Here is an 11,360-nt window from a genome sequence, read left to right on the forward strand (position 1 = left end):
AATGCTTAATATATAAAACTGGCTGTGCCCTGGAAAGTCTCAGACTGCAATCTGTAATTTACTCCATAATGGCTGCTGAACTGCTAGCTCCCATTCAGACATTAATTCTTTGCAAATGTTTTTTTGGTGCAAAGGATCAAAATGTTCAGTCGTGAAAAAGGCTCCAGCTTCAAAGCACAGTTTGTCTTTCCCCCTCACACATATTCCAACTGGATGGTCTTTTTTCTCTGTCTTTTTTTTTTTTTTTTAAACTAAAAATGGGAAATACCTTTCTCACTGTGAGATTTACTGCTCTTTACAAATATCTGACAGTTAACCTTGGCACTGATTTTATTGCAGAAGGATGCAAGAAAATTTTGTGAAAGTTCTGGGACTCTGCTAATCTGGCAGCTAAAGGTTTCCAGTGAAGCCTTGCTTGGCCTCAGACTGAAAGTGTGGAAGTTTTAATTGTCCATGTGACTAATCGAAACCAAAGAATACCCTGAATATTGAATGGTATTTGCCAGTGTATTAGTCTGAGAGAATACACAAGAGGTTTGGCTGTTCCTGTGAATGTTTTATAACAGTCTTGTTGTAAAAAAATGTTTTATACTCCTTTGTATTCATTGAATGTTTACACCGTATGATTATTAACATAGATCAGGCAGATTTCCCTATTATTTTCCTGAATAGGTCATATAATGTAATATTTCCCATTGATGTATGATATATTTTCTAGTGATTTGCAACAAATATATGACCTGATGCACATTGATGTTACTGGGACTACTTCCATTCACTAAAACAGTCTGTGGATCAGGAGTGTACCCATAAATTTCTCAATAAATATTCCTGGAGATTTTTAAAAACACAAAATCTCAGAGTTGGGAAATTATGAAGTGTGGCAATAAGCTTTTTAATAACATAAAGATGCAATAGAAGTAATATGATAATTCCACAGAAGTCAATGGATAATGAAGTTGTTCTTCAATAGGATTTTTAATGTCCTAACATTTTTTTTCTCATGTAAGGCATTTGACTTCCTATTATTTCATCGGGAATTCAATTAAGACTAATTTACTATGGTGATCTATTAATGCTATCCATCCATGGATAACCTTATAAACACAAACATTTGTTGCCTGAAAAACATTTCTGCAGAAGATAAAATAGTCTATCTCAAATCAAGAACAGGTCCATGCAGCTTGCATGGAGTCAACTGAATAGGTAAAATGCTATTCTGTGAAAACAGTAGCTGTGTGCACAGTAGCAGCATAAATAGGAATAATATTTGGAGAATCACCAGTTAAAGCTCCATTATTCAGTCTAATGTGAGGCTTGGCATAACAGTCACTGAGAATCAGATGCTTTTGCTTGTGCAGACAGCTTCATTCAGGAATGTCCCTGCTCGTCCCTGCTTTCCTGTCTCCCTGATGCATCTCATCCAGTGGGAGGGAAATGAGTAGAAAAATCCAGTTCTGAGTTCTTGGACACAAGGACTGTAGAACCAAAGTAACATTGCGAAAGGATTCTTAATGTCAATATTTTCAGTGAAGTAGTGTCTGTACCTGCTGGTGATCTGAACCATATATTTTAAATATTGTATGTCTGCTAATTTTTGTGACATCAAAAAAAAAATCAACATGTGAATATGTGAATACAGTAAACAGTTAATTAGAAACAAAGAAACAAAAAGCAAAAAACAAAACAACAACAACAAAAAACCACCATCCTGTGATCTGTGAAAAGAACTGGTTCCATTTTTCTTTTCACATATTAAAGAAATGACGTTAAGAAAAGGTGTCCCATAAAAAGAAGGCCAAATCAGACAGAAGAATTTATATGAAAAAAATCTCGTGTTAAGTAAAATTTAAAAATTGTGAAACCAAACAACCAGCAGCAGAGATTTCCTGATAATGCAACAGTTTAAAGAGAGATGGAAAACAGACACCTGCATGTTTGCAAAGACACCTGCACATGTTTGGCTATCTGCTATTTTTCTTCCTACTTGTTTGATTTCAGATTTGAAACTTTTGGCTGAATCACTGCTGTTGGGATTTTAGTATTAACAAATTCTAGAGCCACATGCTATGATTTACATTAACACAATTATACTAATGTTATTTACAATAACAGAAGTTTCTGCTTAGAGGTGTCAGAAGAGTAACTCTGTGTGAAGCAACACTTCCACTGACATTATACAATATTTTTATAATGGATGAAGAGCTAAACTATTTTGGGATCAGCTTTAGGTGTAAGTTAAATTTACATTAGAAATAATCTCACTGAAATTATACATAGGAATCAGTAGCAATTCTTTGCACTTATTGTAATGCTAGTTTGGAAGTTCTTTTCTTTTTACACCTAATTGTTAAAATAGGGTTTATACCTAATGAAAAGGACTTGCATTTCTGCTGGTCTATAGTGTAAAATTGTTGTGCAGACTTCTTGGCAAGAAATCTTCTTTTCTCAATAAAAGATTGCCATGGACAATACCTTTCAAATCTGCTCCAAGTATCTACTGCCAGAATGGCTTGACTCCAAATGTTTTGCAAGTAGCTGTTTTTGAATGTTGCCAGAATTAATTCTGAAGTCTTCTGTTAGTAATATAGATTCAGTGCAGACAAAACTGTCAAAAGTTTTAGCACATTGCCTCTTGTATGGCTTACTTTATTAGAGGACGATGTATTGCTAGATCTTCAGTCAGCATAAATCAATCTAATACAACCACAAGGACTTTTGCCAGCTCTGATCTAGTGTCTAGTCAATCCTTGGCTTGTCCACTAAAACAACAGACAAGTTTGCCAAGTTGGAGCAACTATCTTTATTTGTATGCTTATGCTTAGATATAGTGTGAGAAATATGGGCCTATAATATTGATTCAGAATGTACTGCTTGGTGTCCCAGGTAAAGAATCTTCCCCACTATTAAATGAATTCATTTAACCGTCCCCTTTCCTTACACTTAAACATGTATTTTTCACCAGTTTATACAACTCAAAATAGCAATCTTTGTCACTGTTTGTTCTGGATCTTGACCCAGCTTCTGTTGAAGTCAAAGGCTAACTTCCACTGAGACAGAAGATCAGTGATCAAAAGCAAAAAAAGCCAGGAGTACTAGTTTTTCACAGGGACATGCAAGAGAAGATTATCACACAGCAACAGTAGTCACTATGCAGAAGGGGATTTTTTCTGGGAGTGTTGCAGTCAGGATGTTTATCAGAGCTTTTGTTATGTTATGTTCTGAAGTTATCATGCTTTTCCACAGCTAAAGTTCTTTTATTAGCTGGCTTCTTGCCAAAGAGTATTTTTGTTTCCATATTATCTTGCAAATTTCCCTGGAAAAAATGTATTACTCCAAACTGTGCCTGAATATTAATCTTTTTTTTTTTTTTTTCCTCCTTTTTTTCTGGTACCTGTTAAAAAATTGTTTGCACTAACATTTAAAAAACAAAACAAAACAAATGAAAAAAACAACTAACAGAAGTAAAACAGGAAGCAGTAAGGAATGTAGGTCTGATATACCAAAGTTTTTATACACCAACTTTGATGGTATTCCCCAGGAGAATTAAGTATACTTAATTAAGTACATTTCAGTATTGGAGTCATCCCTTGAAACATAGATTGAGTTCTGATAGAGAGAATTTTTGGGTGAATCCCAGAACTTAGGTCTTAAAACTACACTGGCATCTTAAAGTAGAACACCATTCTGCCTTTATCAGAAATTTGCCTGTTGAATAGAGGCTTGGTTGGAAGGAGTTGAAAGGAATTCCCAAAAGAGTACCCCAAACAGCATTTCAAAGGCTGATGACTGGGAGAGGGAAATCTTATGGGGAAAAGAAGGGATGTTTCCAGTCCTCCTCCTTAAGTAATGTACTCATTTTTTACTCATCCTTTCCAACCTGTCTTACATGAGCTCAAGTTTGTGCTTCTCACTTATCATACCATTCACTTCTTTTGTGAGGCTGCTGTGGACAGTATCATGGTTCTTGGCAGTGTACTGGCACAGGACAGTATTTGTATTGTCAGTGTTGCTAAAGGGTTTGGAAAGGTTTGTCCTACAATATCAGTGTACAGTACCGGGTTATCCAGACAGTGCAAACTGGTGGTCAGTCTCAGCTGTGATAACACATAGCACTTAACGCATCATACTGCTGAGTATGGTTGGCTATCTTTACTGTAGTTGGGTGCTGTGGCGTATAAGAAGCTATGATTTTATATTAGGGTACCCAATATAAAGCTCAAGAGATTATTATTTTTGTATGTTTATTATCCTAGCTGGCAACATTTGGATTCCTGCTTTTCTCTTTCTTATTTGCATGAATCTTCTGTGGAATGTACAATTTTCCTCCACATATTCTTACAGCTGTGCATTTCTAGTCAGTGGTGGGACCCCATAGGATTATTATGTAATCATTATAGTTAGTAATCACTAATAAATGGACATCCATTTATTTCGATGGATTCAACTGGCTAAAAAGTGTTGTATTAAGATTTTTCTTGAAATTGTGTCTAGTCTTTCCACAGCCAGTTAGAAACTGGTAGCAGATGTACCATAAATTCTCACTTTGACTTTGGTGTTTTGAGATTACACAATTCTATAAAATATACTTTGTTCTTCGTTCAGCTTAATCTCAGTGGCTATCATTAGTTTTTTCAATGTAGCCCCATTATACTTTTGCCCTCCATAAAGACACATATGTACATACAGACAAGTACATATGTACAAATCCCAGTTTCTTTATCATAGTCCATCATACCAAATGCAGATTTCCTTCTATCTCCTTTTTTTTTTTTTTTTTTTTTTTTCAGGGAGGATAAATTTTTATGAGTCCATAGAATTTGTAGTGGAAAAGGGCCTGGTAGGTGATGTTTATGGGGAAAAAGTTTGAACTGATTTAGAAGAATGAGCTTAAGGTCATTTTGGAACAGTCCTTGGCCACTCACTGCTCAGTACCATAACATACATCTCCTATAATTCTAGCTATAAATGAACTGACTCTTAAATTAAGATTTTTGACTGTCTTACTAAAATCTCTTCATATTGTGGGAGAAATTGTAACATTTCATTAATAGATGTTATTTTTAGTCCTGCTTTTACTGTTTTTCTTTGTATTTTTATCCTTACAATAATTTTTGAGTCAAAACAGTTTCTTTTTTTTTTCAAAATATCCTGGGAAGATAATGTGACATAGCAACATTAGTGAATGACATCCTGTATGAAAAAGTTGAGATCTGTATGAGATTTAAAGGTTTGGTTTATAATCACTTTGCAATCATTCTGGACCATAAGCTTAAAAAGGTGACCAATCCATCATTTCTAGTAGAAGTAATGCAGACAATATAGGATTTGAAGCTATTTAAGTTGGTTTTGTTTTCTGAAACCGGTAGTTCTCATGGATGTGGCAGACATTCTGTGGTGTCATTCGCATATGTTTTGTCAGAAACAGTCTCATGGTTTGAGGGATAATCTCATTTCACATGGTACAGGGCAGGGAGAGGAACTTTTAAGTGCAGTCAGTAAAATGACATTAACTACAGTGAATACACGTATGCAAACAAACACAAAGTTCTGTGTGAACTGATCCCCAGCTTCCTGTGGGAATGACATCTTCAATGGATTATATCTGAGCCCACTGAGAATCAGACGGGATGACAGCTGAGCTGGAAGCTATGCAAGAATACTGGCTGCCGTCTGGTTTCATGTATGTTAGTGATACCTATACTTAGCCTGCTGTCTGGGGTAGAGACGGTAAAACTGGTATGAAAGATGGCAGTAAAATGAGCCTGATGTGTGATTCTTCCAGACAGTTGTAACATTATTATCAAGATGCTTACTGAAATGTGTTTTCTATTTATGACTTGTTTTATGTCTCAACGACTTTTGCATTCAGTTGTTAGTACTGGTTATTGTCATGCCTTGTTTGGTGCATTTTTTGATAGGAAGGTAACTTCTTGAAAATAAAAACTCTTACTGTGTAAGAATTACATGCATAGAGTAGAATTGCAAAGTTACATACTGCACATTGTACTATGAAGCTCAGGATAGAGATCTGGCCTTTCTATCTGTGAATATATATTTAAAATAGTATAACTGCTTCATCAGAAATGGCTTTATATGTAGGGCTGGTATGTGAACAGACTAAACAAAAAGCCTTTGAACAAAAGCATGAGGGTGATGTATAAATTAGATTCCCTTAGTTCCCTCAAAAATCCTGTCATCAAGTAATGCTATTAGGATCACTTAAAAGTGATTTACTGATGTGAAAATGATAATGGTGATATGACTTACATTTTGAGAAGCAAGAAAAAAATTCAAAGAGGAATAAGAAGGTTTTTATAGACACTGATTGAGGTTCTCCTGAGCCTTCTCTCCTCCAGGCTGAACAAACCCAGCTCTCTCAGCTTCTCCTCACGACAGGTACTCTTCATGCGTCTTCATGGCCTTTTGCTGGATTTGTTCTAGTATGTCCATGTCTCTTTTGTCCTGAGGGGCTCAGAGGTGGACCCAGCACTCCAGATGGGTCTCACCAGTGCTGAGTAGAGGGGAAGGGTCACCTCCCTTGACCTCCTGGCAATGCTTCACCTAAAGTAGCTCAGGAAGATGTTGGTCTTTGCCACCACAGCACTTTGCTATCTCATGGTCATCATGGTGTCATCCAGGACCCATCTGGTTTCCAGCTGGTTGCCCTCAGCTTGTTCCGTTCCATCCACATGATGTAAGTCTTGCTCTCAGTCTCCCTCAAAGGAGCTGTTTTCCCTACAGTTTACATAAGGAGCTCAAGGCATAACACCCTTTTAACTTAATCAGCCAAGCTGGATGTATAAAGCTGAGTGTTGCAAATATCCTTCCTGTCAGCCTGTGGAGTATTTGTAACTATCTTGTCACATCCTTATAAAATAAGCAAGAAGTATGGGTAGCAGGCTCTGTCTTAATACTTAGAAATTGTTCTGGAAAGGAATGTAAAGAGCAGAAACATGACGGAAGTGTTGAAGTGCAGTAGCTCTATAGGACTCTGGTGTGCCTCTTCACTCTCTTCCTTCCTTCCACTGAAATAAAATCATTTTTAAAATTATGATTACTACTTTAAATTCATTGCGGTGACATTTAATATGTAATTAAAAATAAATAACTTAATAAACATTTGTTTAAAAAGCTAATTCATATGAATTCCTTTTTTTCAACTTAATTCTAGCCAGGGCTTAATGATGGGTCAAACTTTTGCTGTCTAAAGGTATCGTCTATCCTTCTTTGAATGTGAATATCCTATTTCCAGACTGCCAGTCAGCCAATGCTAAACAACTTCTTGAGTCCTGATCTGTTGTTCTTGTCTTTGTGCAATTACCACAGCATCTTAATTCACAATATTTGAAGTGATCCCTGAGTTTCCCTGCAGTGTTAAAGTTGTTTGACCCTGGCATATGATTTGTAGGTGTAACGAAGAATATGTCCAATGTCTCCTGTATTTATAAAGAATCATCAGAAGTCACTACTAATGGATAGCTTGCTAATTGGGGAATGGTTTTATATAATTCAATCTCAAATTAAATTCATTAAAGTGGATTGAACAGTACGAAAGTTAACAGCTGACAATTTTAAAATAATTATTTATGCTAAAATCTCCAGAATGCAAAAGAAAACAGAGTAGCTTGGCAGTATAAAATGTTGTGTGTGAAGTTGAAGGATTTCCTGCTAACATTATTTTTGGCCTTTTCTGCTTTGTACATTGAATCAGTGGCACTTAATTCAATGTGTATTTTCCTTGAATAACCTGAGAAAGAGAGGGCCAAATGGAAAACTCTTTAAAGGTCTTGTTGATTTAGTTTAGGAATAAGCTCTGTGATTTATTTCATATACTATTCAAAATCACGTTGTTTGTCATAATTATGTAGCAGTCTTTCACAATGTGTTTTTAATTTGCTGCCTTTCTCATTTAGACTGACCCTCCATTTTATATATAACACAAAGACAGTATACAAACTCTGTACGTATTATACAATCTCAGGGTACCTCAAGTGTAACAACAACAAAAAGATATCTAAGTCCTCGTTTTCATTAAATTCATGTCATTGGTCATTTTGAATGCCTGAATAGATGAGACCATACCTGTGTGTACCTTTAAAATACACAAATCGTTATAAACATTATACCATAAACAGAGCTCTGCTCAATTCAGCAACATAATCTCTTGAGTTGGAACGATAAATTGGATTACACTCAAGAGCAGTCCCTTTTCTTACCTTGAAAGGAAGAAGTTTCGAGACAAGCAGTACTGTAAAACTTCTGTATGACACATTTGAAAAAAAATGATTAAGTATGTTATGTAAACAGTGTTTCAGTGCTCTGCAGAGGAAGGAGCTCTCTGCTCCCATCTACTGGTTATCAGCGGGAAATCTGCTGTTTTTGTGTTTTACAGTGCATTTACCCAGGGCTCCATCTGGACAGAGGCTCCAGGTCTCCTGACGGGATGGATCTTGCACATTAAGCGATCCCTGTACTCGAGAGCACTTCTGTGCACTGATAGATGGAGAGCTGGATGCTGCCTCCAAAATCTTTGCTGCTTATAGTTCTAGAAATCACTGGTTTGTAGCACCACAAGAGTCAAAAGGGAGAAAGGGCTCCTTTGGGTGCAGGTCCTTCCCAAGAAAAAGAAATTCTTCAGCCTCCACTCTGGAAAGGTTGCTGAAAACTAGCACAGGTGACCTTTCGCCAGGATACCCCGAAGGGCTGCGTGATCCCAGTGATCACCTTCCCTCATTGGTGTCATGGCATAGGAACAAGAGGAAGGGAACAACTTTTTTTTTTTTTTTTTTTTTTTTTTTTTTTTTTTTTTAAACTTCCTGAGACACTGACAATTGGCCAACCTGGCCTGTTACACCCATACACCTGGAGATGAGATTTTCACTAACATCAAAATGTTAGCAAGGCTTGAGTTGTGAAGAAGAGTGGGATAATGTAACAATTTAGCTCTTAGCATTAGCATTTAGCTCAGGTTACCATATCAAACACAGAACTGATTTGAAAAAGACCTATTGATGTCAGTTAAGTCTATAATTGCTGTGTTTTCTCATGCAGATACTGCATATGCTTCTTTCTTCATTACAGTCTTCCTTGATTTGTATGCATAATCAGTGCTTATGAGGGAGGGAAAATTGTCCATTAAAAAGCACCCGCTTTGGGAAGGTAGATGATAGTCTTTAGTGCAGGCTTGAGATGACTGATGATGGTTATCTGTTTTAAGGGGACTGCAAGTTGTTGGGTCCAGGCCTCTCTGTCAACGATCTCTGGAAGGAAGTTCACACTTACACAATGAAAGTGCTTTCAGATCTCAGTTACTGTTTTAGAAGAAGAAAAACCAGCATATGTCAGCCTGAGAATACAGCGTAGGATGTATGCAATACATGAAATGACTCTTCCAGACAACTCAAGATTTAAGGATGTAACTGGTACAGTTTCTCGACTTTATCCCAAAGGATGACAGCCACCTTCCTGCATTACCTCCCCAGTGATGCCCAACTGTGAAAGCAGTCACTATGGGGGCTCCACAGAGGGCTGGGGAGCAGAAGGTACTCATCCTCTTCAGCTCTCGCTGAGCTCCTGTCACCTTGTCTGCACATTGGCACAGAAGGAACTGAGAGGAACAAAAATCCAGTTAAACTTTGTCTGGGTTCTGCATTTCCTTATGGATTACTGACAAAATTGTAAGAACCTGACAACCTCAGCATTTTTTGCAGTCAGCTGAACAATGAGATTTTAGAGAATTTTTTACTATTTTCTTAGCAAGATACCATAAATTCTAAATTTACTTCAAGGAAAAAGCTGATTTTTCTCATTGTTTGTTCTCACTTAGATAAAAGTTGAAATTCTTGAAGATGCCTGTCTTTTTCCTATGTTCTCTTTTAACATGAAACCGATACAATGATTCTGGACTGCTTATCAGCCTGTTCACCCAAGTAAGGCAAAAACTGATAGGAAGAATCGTAAATAAAAAATGGAAACTTACATCGCTGGAATTCTTTGTAACACACAGTAATAGTCAATAGTCAGTCTTAACACATAGTTAAATTTTAACTCATCTTCTTCACAGTAGGTAATTCAGGTTACCTGGGCCAGATCTGGCATATGTAAAGGTATACATGCATTAGTTTTGTTTACATTACATGTGTGATTCATTATTTATTAGAAATTCAAAAGCTGTAGACCTAAGCATTGAATGCTGTAGATTTGAGTGTCTTCCAAAAGCTAATCCATTCTGTTCCTTAGAGATGATTTTGTTTACCACTCACTCAAAATGGAAAGAATGACCCAGGATACCATAGATACGTAATGTAACTATACAGCATTGGGAGTTGGCGTTAGATGATCTTTAAGGTCCCTTCCAACCCGAGCCATTCTGTGATTATGCATGTGTCTATACATTATGTATATCATAGATACAGGATAAGTGCAAGGTGCTACAGCTGTGTCAGGGCAATCCCAGACAGGAGTACAGACTGGGAGAACTCATGGAGAACAGCCCTGCAGAGTAGGACTTGGGGGTTCTGGTAGATGAAAAGCTCGACATGAGCCAGCAGTGAGCGCTTGCAGCCCAGAAGGCCAACTGCATCCTGGGCTGCATCAACAGAGGTGTGACCAGCAGGCCGAAGGAGGGGATTGTGCCTCTCTGCTCTGCGCTTGTGAGGCCCCACCTAGAGCGCTGCATCCAGGTCGGGGGCCCCTGCACAAGAAAAATGTGGAGCTGTTAGAGCGGATACAAAGGAGGACCATGAAGATGATTAGAGGGCTGGAGCGCCTCTCCTATGAAGAAAAGCTGGGGGAGCTGGGGATGTTCAGCCTGGAGAACAGAATGCTCCAGGGTGACCTTATTTTAGCTTTTCATCACTTAAAGGGGGTTTATAAAAAAGATAGAGAACAACTTTTTGCTCAGTTAAATAATGACAGGACAAGGGGGAATGGTTTTAAACTAAAAGAGGGGAGATTTAGATTAGATGTTAGGAGGAAATTCTTCACTCGGACAGTGGTTCGGCACTGGAACAGGTTGCCCAGAGATGTTGTGGATGCCCCATCGCTGGAGGTGTTCAAGGCCAGGTTGGATGAGTCCCTGGGCAACCTGATCTAGTGTTTGGCATCCTGGCCCATGTCAGGGGGGCTGGAACTGGATGATTTTTAAGGTCCCTTCCAACCCAAGCCATTCTATGATTCTATGATACAGGATACTAATTTTAGGGTTGAAATTGATGTAATTAACTTTACTCCTAACTGCAACACCCTACAATGTAATATCTAAGTAGTATACCTGGAAAAAAAAGATCTCACAAATCAGTAAACACTGTTGTCTACGTGATGTCTCATCCATACCCACTGCAAAATTGGAAAGAACT

The 11,360-nt window shown here is 37.6% G+C and overlaps 1 long non-coding RNA gene across 1 annotated transcript; it reads right to left on the reverse strand.

Annotated features, from left to right (window-relative positions):
- Nucleotides 1–4,737: 4,737 nt before the first annotated feature.
- Nucleotides 4,738–8,291, reverse strand: LOC121067046. The gene is made up of 2 exons (XR_005818078.1): nucleotides 8,220–8,291; nucleotides 4,738–7,028 (listed from the first exon to the last, which is right to left on the reverse strand). It is a non-coding gene; the product is annotated as an uncharacterized LOC121067046 (long non-coding RNA).
- Between the last annotated feature and the right edge of the window lie 3,069 nt (nucleotides 8,292–11,360).

The sequence above is a fragment of the Cygnus olor genome, chromosome 3 (genome assembly GCF_009769625.2).
Source record: "Cygnus olor isolate bCygOlo1 chromosome 3, bCygOlo1.pri.v2, whole genome shotgun sequence".
NCBI lineage: Eukaryota > Metazoa > Chordata > Aves > Anseriformes > Anatidae > Cygnus > Cygnus olor.